A 16,670-nucleotide genomic window follows, 5' to 3' on the forward strand; every position below is an offset into this window, starting at 1 on the left:
TGCTGAGCCATAATATCGAGGTCGGGTCCGGAGTCCTTATTGCTCGACCTCTGTTCGAAGGGGAACAGAGTTACTCCCCTCTCCAGGATGACTTCACAGCCTGGAGTGATGAGCATTTGAAGGCAAGGGCCTTCCTTCCCCTGGATCTATATTTTGCCGACTTCCTAAATTATGTGAAGTTGGCACCTTTTCAGATCCCTCCAAATTCTTACAGGCTTTTGGCATGGCTGAAATACTTATTTTTGAAGCACGAGTGGGAGGTCCCCACTCCGACAGATATACTGTACTTTTTTTTCCTTAAAGCTAGCCCGGAACAAAAGGGTCGAGGTGATGGATTCTACTACCTCACCAGATTCCCAAACTCTGCTTCGGTCATTGAGCTCCCAAGCCACCCCAACGACTACAAAGACCAGTTCTTTATGTCGAATGGGTTCCGAAACTGTGAGCACCGATACTTCAACCGTCCTCATAAGTTTTTTTTTCTCTGCTCGTAAATTTTTTTCTCTTTTCAAGACATTTTCCTTGTGCATGTGCTAATTGATTTTATTTTTGTGCAACCATATTTAAGAGGATGGGGAAGTCAATGACCCTCGGGGGTCAGTATGAAACATTGTCTGGGCTCCCACCTAGCAAGAAAGATTACCGCAAGTTCGTGAATGACGCCATGATGCTGGCGTGTAAGTTGATTTGCAAAGGCCAGATGTTGGCCTTAAGAAGGACCCGGGTTACCCTCTCGGTAATCCATGAGCTCTTGCCTTCCCAAGAAGAGGACTCACTGGCCACCGAAGGCGAGGAGCAAGAAGAGGACAAGGTGCCTCTTGTGCGGAAGAGGCGGATTCCTGAGGCTGTTCGGGAGCCCGATTTAGAAAGAGCTACTTTAGGGGAAGCAGTCGGCCCCTCCGGCCAAGGTAAGCATACCCTTATAGGGAACTAGATAGGGCTGTTGCTGATTTTAGGTTAGTTAGATTTAACCCAAATCAGCTCATCAACCATCACCCTAACAATCCAGACCATAATGTCACCCTGTTCCAGTGTGTGGATCACTTAGTGTTGTGTCATGATAATAGCTACCCTAAAGGCACCATTGTTGTAGATAACACCTTAAATTTTAGGTCCGCCATCTTTGAGGAGTATGGGACCAATCGTAGGAGCTGGCCTTCTTTGCTCCAGGGCGCCTTTGCCCCTGGATTTAGACAGTATGTAGATGAGTCCAGCCCCGAGGTAAAACTTGAGCCCGAACCTCCTAGAGTCCAAGAAATATTAGACTTAGATTCTCCTTCTCCTCTAATAGTAGTCCCAAGGCCGGAGGTCGTGATAATAGACTCCTCCCCCAGCCCGGAGGGTAGGACCTTTATTTATTTCCTTTGTGTATGTTTTTGACTTTGCTTGTGAACTAATCCCTTTTTTGTTCTTTTCAGGAGACGAGATGGAACAACCCAGAGTCCCTGACCTCCATACAACTTTTCAGGGCAGGAAATCCGGCTCGGGCCCTGTCGTGAAGAGGCCCCGATATACAAAGAAAGCCCATCCTGCGGCAAGACATACCTCAAAATCCCCTACTAAGGGGAAAGGCATGAGCTTGACAGCTCCAGTGTCAACCGTCACTGAGAGGAGGATTCCTCCTCCTCCTCCACCTCGGTTCGCACCTGCTCGGGATTGGGTAAAGCTGATCCTCTAGCTCCTCCTGACCCAGTTGCTGTTGTTTGCATACCAGTTGATCCCCAAGATCTGGAGAAGATCCCTGAAGCCTTTCAGGGAATCCTCTACGAGATGGCGAGCCATATGGTGGGGCATGCTTATAGAGCCAGCTCGAGGGACTTGAGGACGATCGAGGAGTGGAGCCCGGAAAATGTCCTGGAGTCAGCCTTGGGGATGACCCTCACAGTAAGCTATCATTCCCTGGTGAAATTTTTCTCTTTATCTTGCCAAAGGATACATCTAACTTGCCTTGTTATTTTGCAGTTTGCCCTGGCTCAGCACCGCAACATAGCCCAAGCTAGGGCTAGAAATGATGAGCTCTAGGATGAACTGAATGCTGCCAAGACCGCCCTGACCGTTGCTCAAGAAGGCGAGCAAGCCGCCAAAGGTGCCTTTGCGGCTGGTCAAAAGAGCGAGTATGATGCCAAGTTTTCCCTTGCCTCGTCTCAGGAAAGCGAGCAGGCCACAAAGATTACCTTGGCTGTTCTCCAGGCCCAAACTGCCCAGCTCCAGGTCGAGGTTGCTGAGGCCAAAGCAAAACAGCTAGAGGCCGAGGTTGCAGTTAAAGAAGAGAAGGCGGCCTCACTGTTCTCCATGGAAGATATGTTGTACCATTGCTGGGCTTTTAACCAGGATGGAAACTTTTCTTTCATGGCTCCCGTGCTGTGGGATCCATACCTTGAAAATTTCAAGGCCTAGATCTTGCAAGAGCTGTCGGAAATGGGGGATGCTTCTATAGCGGGCGAGCAGGAAGGCGAGGAGGTCACGTTCTCAGAGCATCCTAGAGGGGCTCAATGACAGTCTTTTTGTTTTTTTATATTTGTTTGTAAACAATTTCCCTTGGGCTTAGTTCGAGGTTTTTCTCCTCGGAACAAATTTAATTTCAATTTATATATCTAACTTTTAATATATTTGTCTTTTCCTTGATTATCTCTCATGTTTATGCCTTCTTAGACTTATACATTCGAGATTTTAGGAATTAATTTTTAGATCAGGATAGATATTTTGAGTTCAGTTATATCCAAACTTAATATGTTGATTTATATCATACCTGTTAAGAATCAGGCCTTGCAATCGGTTATATCTGGGATTTTAAATATTTTAAACTTAGTTCATGTTAGGTTTATTGATAACTCGAGCTTTTAAAGCCCTTGATTTAAACAATTTTCCCAACTTTCAAAGTTTTGGACCTGGTTGTATCCAGGGCTTTTAGTGATTTAAACTTAGTTCGTGCTAGGTTCTTTGACATCTCGAGCTCTTAGAAAGCCGTTGAATAATCAATTTTCCAAGCTTCTAAGTTTCTGACCTGGTTTTATCCAGGATAGTTTTGTACCTGGTTGTGTCCAGGATTTTAAATGATTTATACTCATCCAACGATCTTATTCTGATCCACTTCGGGTTATATGCCCCCCAAGTAACCAGAATGTAGAGACTTTCTTGGTTGCTTTAACAAACATTAACTCACGAGCTAATACAACCTTATAAAGAAAAAATTATTTAAAACCATTTCAACAAGAAAAATCATTTAATAATCCATTTGTTATTTAACTAAGTGGCTTTTATATTTAAGCCTTACATGGGTGACTGTATTATTGATAATACTTTTTTAAGTGCATGGTGTTCCAGGTTCGTGGGACTGTTTCTCCACTAAGCCGAGCTAACTTGAAAGTTCCCTCACGCAAAACTTCCACGATCTGATATGGTCCTTCCTAGTTCGGGCCTTAAAAAGCCGTCCTTGGGATCCTTTTTTGCCAAAAAGACCCTTCGAAGAACCAGGTCGCCCAATCCAAAACTACGTCTCTTGACCTTAGAATTAAAGTAACGAGTGATTTTCTGTTGGTAATGTGTGAGCTGTAACTGTGAATCCTCTCGTTTCTCATCAATCATGTCGAGAGATGCGTTAAGTAGCTCATACTTCTGCTTCTGCCTGAATGTCCTTAGTCTGTGCGTGGCTACCATAGATTTGACGGGAAGGAAGACCTCGCTTCCGAAGGTCAAGGAGAAAGGAGTGTGTCCTGTGGAGGTCCTGTGGGAAGTTTGGTATGCCCAAAGTACTTGCGAAAGCTGCTCAGGCTAGACTCCTTTGGCCTCATCTAACCTTTTTTTAAGGCTCGCCTTTAGGGTCTTATTCACAGCCTCAACCTGTCCATTGGCCTGTGGATATGCTACCGAGGAAAAACTCTTAATAACACTGTAGTTTTCACAGAAGTTGGTGAAGAGATCACTGTCGAACTGGGTCCCATTATCCAACATGATCTTTTTAGGAAGCCCAAATCGACATACAATATTCTTCACCACAAAGTCTAGGACTCTCTTTGAAGTAATGGTTGCCAAAGGCTCAGCCTCTACCCATTTCGTGAAATAGTCGATTGCCACTACCGCGTAACGAACTCTTCCCTTTCCCATAGGTAAGGATCATATTAGGTCAATTCCCTAGACTGCAAATGGCCATGGGGATGAGATCATTGTTAGCTCGACTGAAGCAGCTTCGGCTACTGTGGTGAAGCCCTAGCATTTGTCGCATTTCTGAACATGGGAGAGGGAGTCTTTCATTAAAGTAGGCTAAAAATAGCCATGCCTCAATATTTTCAATGCTAGGTTTTGCCCCCACATGACCTCCACAAAAACCTTCATGCACTTCTTGCAGAATGGTTTTAGCCTCCTCAGGCAGAACACACCGTAGGAGAGACAATGAATGACCACGTTGGTATAATGTACCATCCACTATCACATACCTCAGAGCTTGATAAAGTATTTTTCTCGCATCCTTTCTTTCCTCAGGTAGCCTTCCCATCGTAAGGTATTCCATTATGGGGGTCATCCAGGTCGTCCTTGTGTCAATCATCTCGACCTCTACCATTTTTTCTGTTACGCTCGGATTCTCCAAAAATTCCACTGGCACTACATTCAAAGTCTCATCTTCCTTGGAGGTGGCAAGCCTTGCCAAAGTGTTAGCATTAGAGTTCTGCTCACGAGGTATCTGTTCAACAGTATTGTACTCAAATTTTGATAGCTCCCCCTTCACCTTAGCCAGGTAAGTCGCCATCTTGGTACCATGAGCTTGATACTCCCCCAACACCTGATTGACCACGAGCTGGGAATCGCTACAACACTGGACAACCTTTGCTTTCAACTCCTTTGTCACTTTAAGTCCGGCTATCAAGGCCTCATATTCGACTTCGTTGTTAGATGCTTTGAATCTGAATCTCAGAGCTGTATGGAATCGATGCCCTTTTGGAGAGATCAATATGATCCCAGCTCTGGATCCATTCTCGTTCGATGAGCCGTCTACAAATATTTTCCACAACTCCTGCACCGGTTCCTTCAAAAGATCATCTTGAAATCCGGTGCATTCAGCCACAAAATTAGCAAGGGCTTGGCTTTTGATCGAGGTCCATGGTACGTATAGTATCTCAAACTGTCTGAGTTCAACTGCCCATTTAAAAGACGTCCTGACATTTTAGGTTTTTGCAATACCTGCCTTAGGGGTTGGTCGGTCATGACATGGATTGAATGGGACTGGAAATATGGTCGGAGCTTCCTGGAAGAAAATATCAGGCATAACACCATCTTTTACATTAGTGGATATCGTGATTCAGCCCTGAGAAGTCTCTTGCTTATATAATACACCTTTTTGAGCACGGTCCTTTTCTCGAACTAACACGGCACTAACTGCATTTTCAGTCATGGCCAAATAAAGGAACAGAGGTTCTCCAGAAATAGGCTTAAAAAATACTGGGGGCTCGGCCAAGTGCGTTTTTAGGTCGAGGAAAGGCTGCTCACACTCCTCATTCCATTCAAATTTCTTGTTTCCTCTGAGCAAGTTGTAGAACGGAAAGCACTTGTCAGTGGATTTTGAAATAAATTGGTTTAGGGCTGCCACCTTTCCAGTCAGGGTCTGAATTTCTTTACGCGACTAGTTGAAGGCATTTCCAACAATGATCTGATTTTATCTGGGTTCGCCTTTATCCCCCTTGTATTGACTATGAATCCCAGAAATTTTCCGGACGCCACTCCGAAAGTACATTTATGGGGATTCAGCCTCATATTATACCTCCTTAAGATCTCAAAACATTCATTTAGATTGGATACATGGTTATCAACAGTCTTGGATTTGACTAGCATATCGTTGACATACACTTCCATATTTTTCCCGATCTGACCAATGAACATTCTGTTGACTAACCGTTGGTAGGTAGCTCCGACATTCTTCAGTCCGAAGGGTATAACTTTGTAACAATATACATTAGTTGGAGTCATAAAGCTAGTATGCTCTTGGTTCGAAAAATTCATCGCGATCTGGTTATATCCAGAATACGCATCCATGAAGGACATGAGCTCGTGTCCCGCGGTGGCATCTACCAACTGATCAATCCTCGGCAGTGGAAAGCAATCTTTAGGACAAGCTTTGTTCAGGTTGGAGAAATCGATGCAGGTCCTCCACTTTCCGTTTGGATTTGGGACCAGGACAGGATTTGCGACCCATATCAGATATTTTGCTTCACGAATAAACCCACACTTTAATAGCCAAGCTACTTCTTCCAGTGCTTCAGCTCGGACTGTTCCCAAATGTTTCTGATTTTGGGATTTTGCAGGCATGCTTTTGTCAAAGTTTAGAGTGTGCATGATCACACTTGGGCTTATTCCCACCATGTCTTCATGTGACTAGGAAAAAACATCTAGAATCCCTTGTAAAAAGTTAACCAGTTCCTTTTTCCTTTCATCACCAATATTTTTCCCAATCTTAATGACTCTTGAAGCGTCTTTGGGATATATGTTTATTTCCTTGAGATCCTCAATAGCTTGGAGCTTTGATCTATCCTCGCCTATTCATGGGTTGATATCATCACTTGGAGTGACGTCACTATCCTTTGTTTCTTGAGGTTCTTCTGTCCCGCAAGCAACTTCCACTTCCTGGGATTCCTCACCTCCGTTACTTATGGCCATTGCTTGTTGCCTGGGTTGTGATTTTCCCTTCATAGAAATGCTATAGCATTCCCTGGCAGCGAACTGATCGCCTCTGACGGTGCATATTCCTGCAGATGAGGGGAATTTGATTGCTAGGTGGCGGATAGAGGTTATGGCTTCAAACTCCATCAACGAAGGTTGGCCCCAAAATCGCATTGTACGTGGCTGGACAATCGATGACCATGAACTCAAGCAGCTTGGAGATAGTTCATGGACTTTCACCCAATGTTACCACTAATTCGATCATTCCGATGGTAGCCGACCATTCACCAGAAAAACCATATAGAATCATTGAGGTTGCCTTCAGCTCGGTTACAGACAATCCCATTTTTTATAAGGTGGACCTAACAAGTAGATTCACAGAACTTCCATTGTCTACTAGTGTCCTCCGAACTCTCTGATTGGTGAGCTGAACTATTATGACCAGAGGATCGTTATGTGGAAATTGGACATGGCTGGTATCTTCCTCCATAAAAATGATTGGTTGTTTTTCCAATCATTGCTGCTTTGATAACCGTTTTTCCAGGATGAACTCCACTCCGTTATGGGACTTCAGTTCATTGATGTACCTCTTCTGGGCACCTCTGCTCGTGCCCGCCAGATGAGGTCCTCCTAAAATGGTGGCTATATCTCCTCCTATTATCGGAGGAGGGGCGCCCTGATTTTCTTGGACTTTGACTTGATTCATTGGAGCCTTAGGAATCGAGGGAGGATTTTTCCCAGCAGGCTGACTAGGAGTCGATTGATTCCGAGCGTACTGGGCCAAAGGTCCCGCCTTGATGAAAGTCTCGATCTCATCCTTCAACTGTCTACAGTCATCAGTATTATGACCGATATCATTGTGGAATCGACAAAACTTCAAAGGATCTTTCTTCGCTCTTTGGTTTTTTAGCGGTTCTGGCTTCTTCCATGGAAGACGAGTAGAATTAGCTAGGAAGATGCACTCTCTAGTATCCATGAGATTGGTATATGTTTTGTAGACCTGTTTAAATTTCTCCATGGACTTGTTTTTCTTTGTTCTGCTCTGGTTGTCCTCACCATTTCCCTTCCTGTTATTATTTCCCCCTTGGTTATTCTGGGCAACAGTTTGAGCCGTAGCTGCAACATCCGTTACCGCTCCAACGGGCTGGACAAGGACTTGGTTGGTTCCTATGACAGAAGCTCGCGCCTCTTCCAGGTTAACCCACCTTTGAGCTCGTTTCAAGAACTCGTCCATAGTATTAACTCCTTTCCTCTGTAGCTCTTGCCACAGGTTGCCTCCAATAAGAATTCCCGTCCTCATTGCCATGAGCTTAGAGCTTTCGTCGGCATCTCTAGCTCACACAGAAACATTGGCAAACCTACTTAGATATACTTTCAACAGTTCACCGGGCTGCTACTTTACATTAGCCAAAGAGTCAGCCTTAATCTGAGATGCCTGGGAATCCCTGAATGCTCTCTTAAAATTGGTGGAAAAACTCTTCCACGAGCTGATTGAATGCCTCTTGTGTTGTTTGAACCACTGCCTGGCTGGTCCAATCGGAGTTGAGGGGAATATAAGGCACCTTAGCTCGGGTCTGATGTTGTGGGCCATCATTATGGTGTTGAACATCCCAGGTGATCAGACGGATCCCCATCTCCGTCAAACTTTGACAAATGTGGCATCCTGAAACCCACTGGATATGCAGTCGACGCAATATTCGGGGCGAAAAGCTCGAGCTCATCCTCTGAGTCACACTTATCTTTCTCTTTCTCCAATAGAAGCTTCTTCATTAGCTCCTCCATCTGGGCTAGCCTTTCGAGGGTTTGGTCCTTGGTTATTCTGGGGCTGTTGAACAGCTCCCATCCTATCGTACGTGTTCGGCGGGTTGTTGTCCCTCCAAGTTCGGGTTTTGTTTTGTGGGACATTCCCATTATCACGTACTTCGGAAGGACCTCCCTCTTGACGAGTGTAACTGACTCCTTCATTTCGGGTAGAATTTCTTCTTTGTGAATTCAGGCGATCTCGCAGATCAGGCTGTGGATCGTATCGAGGACTTTGTGCCGAACTCAGATGGTTTCTTATATCGCCCTCGGACCTACCACTTTGATGACTTTCAGTCAAATAACTTCCATTTTCAAAGCTTACTGCTCGCGGTTGAGGCCGAGGATCTGGATTATCGACATGTGTCTGCGGGACATAAGTATGGGTAGACGAAGGAGGGTTTCTCCTACTGTCTCCATAAGCAGGAATATCCTGTGTAGGACGAGGTGATGTCGGATGTCTTATGGGTGATGGGGGATGCCTAATTGGCGAGGCAATTCTTGTCCCATCTGGGCGGACTAAATTAGGCCGCCTCTGCTCCGCTCCATCATTTCTAGCTCTCTGCGCCTGACGATTCGATTGTGACGCAGGAGGGTTGGTTGGAACATTTTGTCTCTGTGAGCCTGTTCCAGCTCTTCCCCGTGGATTTCCATGGGTACCTCAAGGCACTGGGGAAGGAGATACCGAACTTGGGGTTGCGGTCCTAACTGACCGACTGACTTGCTGACGTCCTCTCCGAGGGCCACTAGGTTGAGCATTTTGACAATCTTGCACCGTAGGCACAGAGCTTGGGGTGGCAGTTCTGACTGACCGACTTGGTTTGAATCGACTATTCCTGTGGGACTTATGAGACCCACTTTGCCTCTTTTCGACATTAACGTTGGTTGCAAGAGGGGGTAACCGAGCTAACACCTCCTCAAATTTCCTGTTTGCCTTGGCAAGATGGCTTCTTAACTGCATGTTTTCCAACTCAACTACAGTCAAGTAGTCTGGCTTTGGATTCAGTGGTAATGACGCCGAACTCCCAGTATCGCCGTGGCCCGCTGGTTGCCTCCCCGGACGTTGCTGAACTTTAGGGCCATGCTCATTTGAAACAGCGGTATGATGGGCCCCCTACCCACCAGGCTGTTCCATCTCATTGTCGTGCATTGAGCGAGTGACCACCATGATGTGATTTGATTGGGATTTTGATGAAAGCACTAATCTCTCCTCTCAATGAAAGAACCAAACTGTTGACGCGGTTTTTTGCCAACAATGAATGAAGAAAATAACAAAAGTTGATTAGTGCTTGACAATAAATCGAAAATAAGAAATGAAATCTCAATTTCAAGAACATAGATCTTTTTACGTGGTTCAGTGGTTAAAATCCACCTAGTCCACGAGTCTATATTATTATTGTTTTTCTCTCTCTAGTTTGGCAGAGTTTCAGTATTACAGAATAATCCACCCCCTTCCTGTCCAATATTCTCAGCATTTATAGAGAGATTCCTTGGACAGGTTTGGGTAACTGTGTGAGTCAATCACGGATTTACATATTTATTACATTTAATATGAAATATTCCCATTTATACTAGGATATGATCTGATCACGAAATAAATGGTCTCCTAATATCTGGGACACTAAATATTACAGGCTGGCCATAAATGATCGTATAAAATACTCGGGTCTTTGGGGATTCGCGGATTCGCCCTATGCTCGAGTTACCACGAACTGGATATGCCTATGAGCTCGTACTGTGGAGGCTATGCTGTATGAATATCATAAGCTTGCGCTTCGCAACTTATGCATCCCTAGCTCGTATAACCATTGTGAAAACCGTGCTGTCCACGTGGATAATAAATGGATTCCTTGGCTATTTCTTCCATATATTTATTTGCCAGCTGTACACAAGCAGAGTGAAAGACTCGTGCTGAAATTAGGGTACACAATATTTTTATATCATATAAATTTGTAAATTTTATATTATATATTGAAGAAAGTGACATTATCTATCTATATTTCTAACGTATAAATAAATATATTTAATTAAGAGAAAATATCTATTAAAAAGTAATACTACTATTATAAAATATCTATAAAATAATAATAATACTATTATTCTTCTTGCTATTATTATTAATAATATTTTCATTGTTTTTTTACAATATGGAAATAATTTTCTATATCTATATCTATATAAATGATAGTTTTGAGGAGATGAGGTGGCACCCTCTTCTTCTAATCTTCTATTTTCTCTATTTTGTGATTTTTTTCTAATTTTTTTGTTAAAAATTTATTAAAATAAATAATTAATTAAAAATAAAGAAAAATCCCTATAATCCCACATGATTTACAAACCATTATGGGTGTTATACATTTAGTCTATAAATAAAGTACCATTGGACCACTTTGCATTTGTCCCAACATTAGTATTTTTTCTTCTTATTATGTGAGTAATTGATTTAATTTAATCTTGCCACATACCAAATACTTATATTTTTGTTAGTTTATCAAATTTAATATTGAAATTTCATTTTTAGTAGTTACCAAATTAATTAAACCATGTGAATTAATTAAGCTACGAAATGGTAATTAAATGTTGAAACATATTTCAGATCTGTCAGGATAGAATCCGAACTTGTCACGATAGAAACTGAATACAATAAAAACAGTGCAAAAACAATAAAGAACACAACAAATTTTTACAAGGTTCAGAAACCCTTTCGGATAACCTACTCCTTGGGGCCATGCCCAGAGAATAAAACCAATTAATAAAGAATCACAAGTGAAAAATATTGACTTAAACAAAACAAGACTCCTTCTTGAGATTTGCCGCAACTTTGTTGTACTTCTCTTCACTAATCTGATCTTGATTGAAATGCTCAACCACTTGAACTCCCTTCAATGGTCAGCGAATGCTTGCTTCCTTCGGACGCAAGCTTGTAAAAATCATCTCCCGAAGACTATAAAAGCTGTGTTCAAATTACAATGTGTATTCACTCATGAACATGGTATAAACTCACCACAAAAGCTAAACACTCATTTTTCTACAAGATCACATGAATACTATGATCTTGAATACAAATAAGGAACTCTCACAAATATTACAATACACTCACAAATTATGCACCAACGAGTTCACTTTTTCTCAATGCCTTAAAAGCCTATTTATAGAGTCCAATTCGTGCTGAGAAAGACTGAGAAAGAATCTCCTAATTAAAGCAAGAATATTTGAAGATATTCTTGATTGATGAAGAATTGCCATTTTTAGAAGATTCAGATCTTACAGAGACGAATGTGGTGGGGATAGCTAATACATGTGTCAGATCAAATATCTCAAGATAGAAATACCAATTAGTTACATCAAAGATTTAGTTTCCTGAAGTTCATTACCTTGAGTTGCACGAAAAATAAAAGACAAATATTCCATAAATTATTTTGAGTAAGTACATAATATTTGCTTTATATAACTAAGATACAACTTCCCTTTATAATCATATTGGGATAAAATCAAGCTAAATAAGGAATAATATGAAACTTAATATTATGAAAATTACAATAATGAGAAAGTAACATTTAAAAAATCACAATAATGAGAAAGTAAAATTATCTTTTAAATAGTAAGATATTTCTATAAAATTTGCCAATTTTAGGATTTACAATCTCCCCCTTTGGCAATTTTATAGACAAGGCATATCTATTTTTTAAAAGATCTGCATAAAACAAGTGAGTGCTTAAATTCACAAGAGTCTCAAAATGACTCCCTCTGCCAAAAATAACCAAAGCACATGGCTAAAACAATTAACAAAAATACTGAACAACGACAGGTCAAACAACATAAACAAAGCACCAAAAATAGAGTACTCTCTCTCCCCCTCATTGTGTAAGAAAATGCCAAAGAACAAAGGAACGAAACCAAAACAAAGACACATTTAGTGTTCTTTCACATTTATCAAAAGCAAATAAAAATAGATTTACATAAACGGTAACTGTCATAGAGCTGGAGTGGTAGAGGCATTGATGATTGTCAAAGAAGCCAGGATTTGACGCTGAGTATCCTCCGTGGCACTGAACCGTTCGGAGAGACTTGCAATTCCTATCTGGACAGAAGCGAGAGCAGTCGAGACAACATGTGTGTCAGGCTCGACATCTCCAGACTCAGAACCAGCCAAATTAATGCATTTGACCTTTGGAGCTGTGGTAGGAGCATTGTCATCTTTGATCTCTTTGACAGTGTATGTAGGTCAAACCGAAGGAGAAATCAAGGTCTCGTGTGACTTCTTCAAAGGATGTTGAGATTCCAACAATTTGTAAATGACTTGCGAAAACATCAAGTGTTGACCCTTGCGTTTAACACCACTCAAGGCATGATCTGATCAAAAATAGAAGCAGCAAGATCGACAGTGACACTAGTCCCAATTTTGAACAATAGAAAGACCATATCTTGAGTGATGGTCGAGGAGTGAGTGGTAGGCATCCAATTGAACATTGAAAATTTGAAAAGTGCACCATAATAGTGAGTAAGATCTGAGACACAGAGAGATGCACTTGGTTCCCACACCATAGCTTGGCCAACTAATTCAGACAAAACTTGATCCTTTGCAAACTCAATAGAATCATCAATCTCAGCAGGAACGAGATTGAGGGCCTTAGCAATTTCAGTAGGACTAAACCTATACCAATAACCCCTAACATAAACCTTATGAAACATAAAAGAAGTCTGATCTAACAACTCATCATTAAGATTTGCATAAAATTTCTTAACTACCCAAAGCACAAACCCATCAAAGCCAAACAAAGATCATAACCAACCCCTTTCCTCTAAAGTAAATAAAACCCCAAAAACACGATGAGGAGCAAAAAGGAAATTACGTTCACTAATAAAGTGACGATGCTCGTAAAATTGCATATTTTTCTCATTACCATTAAAATAGAAAGTAAGAGAATGAGCTTTTAAAGAGGTTCCTGAAGTACGGACAGGGGCACCTTTTTGTTTAGTGTGTTTGGTAGTCAATTCAGGAAATGCCAATGGTGTTGTGCCCTTTGGGTCAGATGCAACAAGAGTGGTTTCTGATGGGTCTTCTTCTAATCCATTCTCCTCCAAATCTTCATGAGGTTCTTCAGGAATTGGCTCGGTCAAGGAAGGGTCCAACTCAGGCAGTGAGTCTTCTGTTTCAGGAGCGACATCCTCCAAGGAGGTGCAAGGTGGTGGGTTGATTTTTGCCTTCAATTTGAATTTTGATAAAGGAGAGGAATCGGAGATGGAGCTAGTACCTTTTCCTGGAGCCACTTTGGCCTTCTTGGTTCTCTTTGATCCAACGACTTTGGATTTTCGTTTTCCCTTTGCCTTGGGTGTTAACACATCAGAGGATAATGAAAATTTAGAGTCATGTTCAGACGGATCAGACACAACTTCAGTGCAGATAGAATGTGCAGAGCTTGTAGTCAAGGTAGGTTTGGATTTTACTTGACCTTCGGGTGAGGCGAGTGGAACTGCCGAGGCTTGGTTTTGCTGCACATCAAGGTTGGGAAAGGTCACTCCTTTACTTGTAGCCCCAATCAAGTGAGATCCCTCAGGACTCGGAAGAGAAAGGACCTTCTTCCTTGCTGTGGTTTTGGGTCGACGACCTGTAGGAGGCGAGGTAGTTGGTATTGATGATGGAACAGGAGGAGAGGAAAAAGGAACCGTCTCAGGAACTGTCTCCTTTTGAGACTTCACAGGTTTGGAGGTAGATCCACGACCTAGGGTCTTCATGGATGCTAGGAGAGAAACAAAAAGAGACACACAAAGGACAAAACCCTAAACAACTTGGTTACAAGTGAGCGAGAGAGAAAAATAAGAAAACACTTAGAATTAAATAGCCAAGGTGAATCCGAATATATAGAGAATTCGGTGCACAAATGAGGCAAGTTTGAAAATGGGTAACCAAAAATGGGTAACCGAATTTAATGTGATAAATGCCAAAATATCTCCTTTTTAAAACAAATTCTTTCACACCTCAAAATTGGAAACTTTTGCATGATTTTGAATATAATGAGATAAAACAAATAAATTACATCAATTATTTTTAAACTTGATTTTTTAGTACTCGGTCAAAAAGATTATTATTTTTCATTATTATTATTTTTTATTTCACAGAAATTAGCAAAAATAAAAAGATAAATTGCCATACCATATGTGTCCATGAAAATGCCAAGTCCTGTTAAAGAGAAACAAGATAACCATTTTTTTCTTTCACAAATGAGAATAATGAATTATAATTAAAATAATAAGTGATAATGATAACCATAATTCAAAATAGAATATACCAATCACAACAATTATTTTAATCAATTCATTATGTGTATGAGTCTTACAACATTCTTACATAGTCTAGTCAACAATCATATGTGTGTGTTCATGTGTAATCAATTTAGAGTTTCTTTTTGGCCTTTTAAAGCTAGGGTCATTGACCATGTTTGACAATTGTAGCCTTTTTCAAATTGTAACCACACTGGAGGCTATAACTCTTATATTGATGGTAGCCATTTACACTGGTAGAGTATTCTCCAATATAATTGCTAATTACCTGGTACCAACTTACTCAGTGTTGGCTTTCACACATCATTATAGGTAGCTCTTTTCCAAGATGGAGCCTGAAAAAGAAACTAGATCAATGAATGCTCATACTAAAACAAACACAATGATTTGATCAAATATAAATTGGATGGTCTATAGTTTCTCAAATATGTTTTTTTTTTTAATTTCTCACAAAGTATAAAAATTATAATGTTGATTTTCTAAAAATTGGAAAAATATGGTCATCAAATTTCTTCCAATCAGGACAAGAGATTTACACAATCACATATGCAAGGCAAGACAATCAATTATTGGAAATTTCAAATAAAACAAAACCCTCAAGGATTTCCTGAGGGAATCAAATCTGACCGTGTCTAAATCTTTAGTAAAAATATATGCAATTTGTTTGTTAGTCTCAACATATTCTAAAATCAGAGTTTGTTTTCAACAAGTTCCCTTATAAAATAATGACGAATGTCAATATGTTTGGTGCGAGAGTGCTGAACATGATTTTTGGAGATATTAATAGCACTTGTATTATAAAAAAATGGTTAAAGTTTTAATATCAAACCCATAGTCTGCCAACATTTGTTTCATCCAAAAAAGTTGAGTACAACAACTTCCAGAAGCTATGTACTTAGCTTCGACTATTGACAAGGAGATGGAGTTTTGTTTTTTACTATGCCATGAGACCAAATTGTTTCCTAAGTAAAAACAATCACCACTTGTACTTTTGCGGTCATTAGTGTTTCCTGCCCAATCTGCATCACTATAACAAACAAGGTTAGAGTTTGTTTCTTTGGAGTACCAAATGCCTAAATCAAGAGTATTATTGATATAATGAATAATTCTTTTAACATCAGTCACATGAGACTCCATGGGGTTCCCTTGGAAGCGAGCACACACTCCAACACTATAACTGATGTCTGGGCGACAAGCAGTTAAGTATAGGAGACTCCCAATCATACTCATGCAAATTGTTGGATCGAATTTCTTCCCATTCTCATATTTAGATAGTTTGACAATGGTTCCCATGGGAGTTTGAGCAGGTTTAGATGCATCGAGCCCAAATCTCTTCACCAAATTTTTGGCATACTTGCTTTGTGAAATTATAACTCCCTCGTCTGACTGCTTAAATTGGAGTCCTAAGAAAAAATTGAGCTCTCCCACCATGCTCATCTCAAACTCTTCCTGCATTTTTTTCACAAATTCTTGTACTAGAGAGTCATTAGTAGAACCAAACACTATATCATCAACATATATTTGAGCTATCATAATATTCGTATCAACAGTTTTGACAAAAAGTGTTTTGTCTACTCCCCCTCTCATGTAACCCTCTGAGACCAAAAAATGAGTTAGTCTCTCATACCAAGCCCGTGGGGCTTGTTTCAACCCATACAAAGCTTCTTGCAATTTAAAAACATGATTAGGACAGTAAGGGTCCTCAAACCCTTTGGGTTGCTCCACATAAGCTTCTTCATTCAAAAATCCATTTCAAAAAGTGGATTTGACATCCATTTGGAATAATTTAAAACCAAGAACACATGAAATAGCTAGCAATAATCTTATGGATTCAAGTCTTGCAATAGGGGAAAATGTCTCATCAAAATCAATTCCTTTAACTTGAGTGTACCCCTGAGCAACTAGCCTAGCTTTATTTCTTATTATGGTGCCATATTCAT

Source organism: Humulus lupulus, chromosome 1 (genome assembly GCF_963169125.1).
Source record: "Humulus lupulus chromosome 1, drHumLupu1.1, whole genome shotgun sequence".
Taxonomy (NCBI): Eukaryota; Viridiplantae; Streptophyta; class Magnoliopsida; order Rosales; family Cannabaceae; genus Humulus; species Humulus lupulus.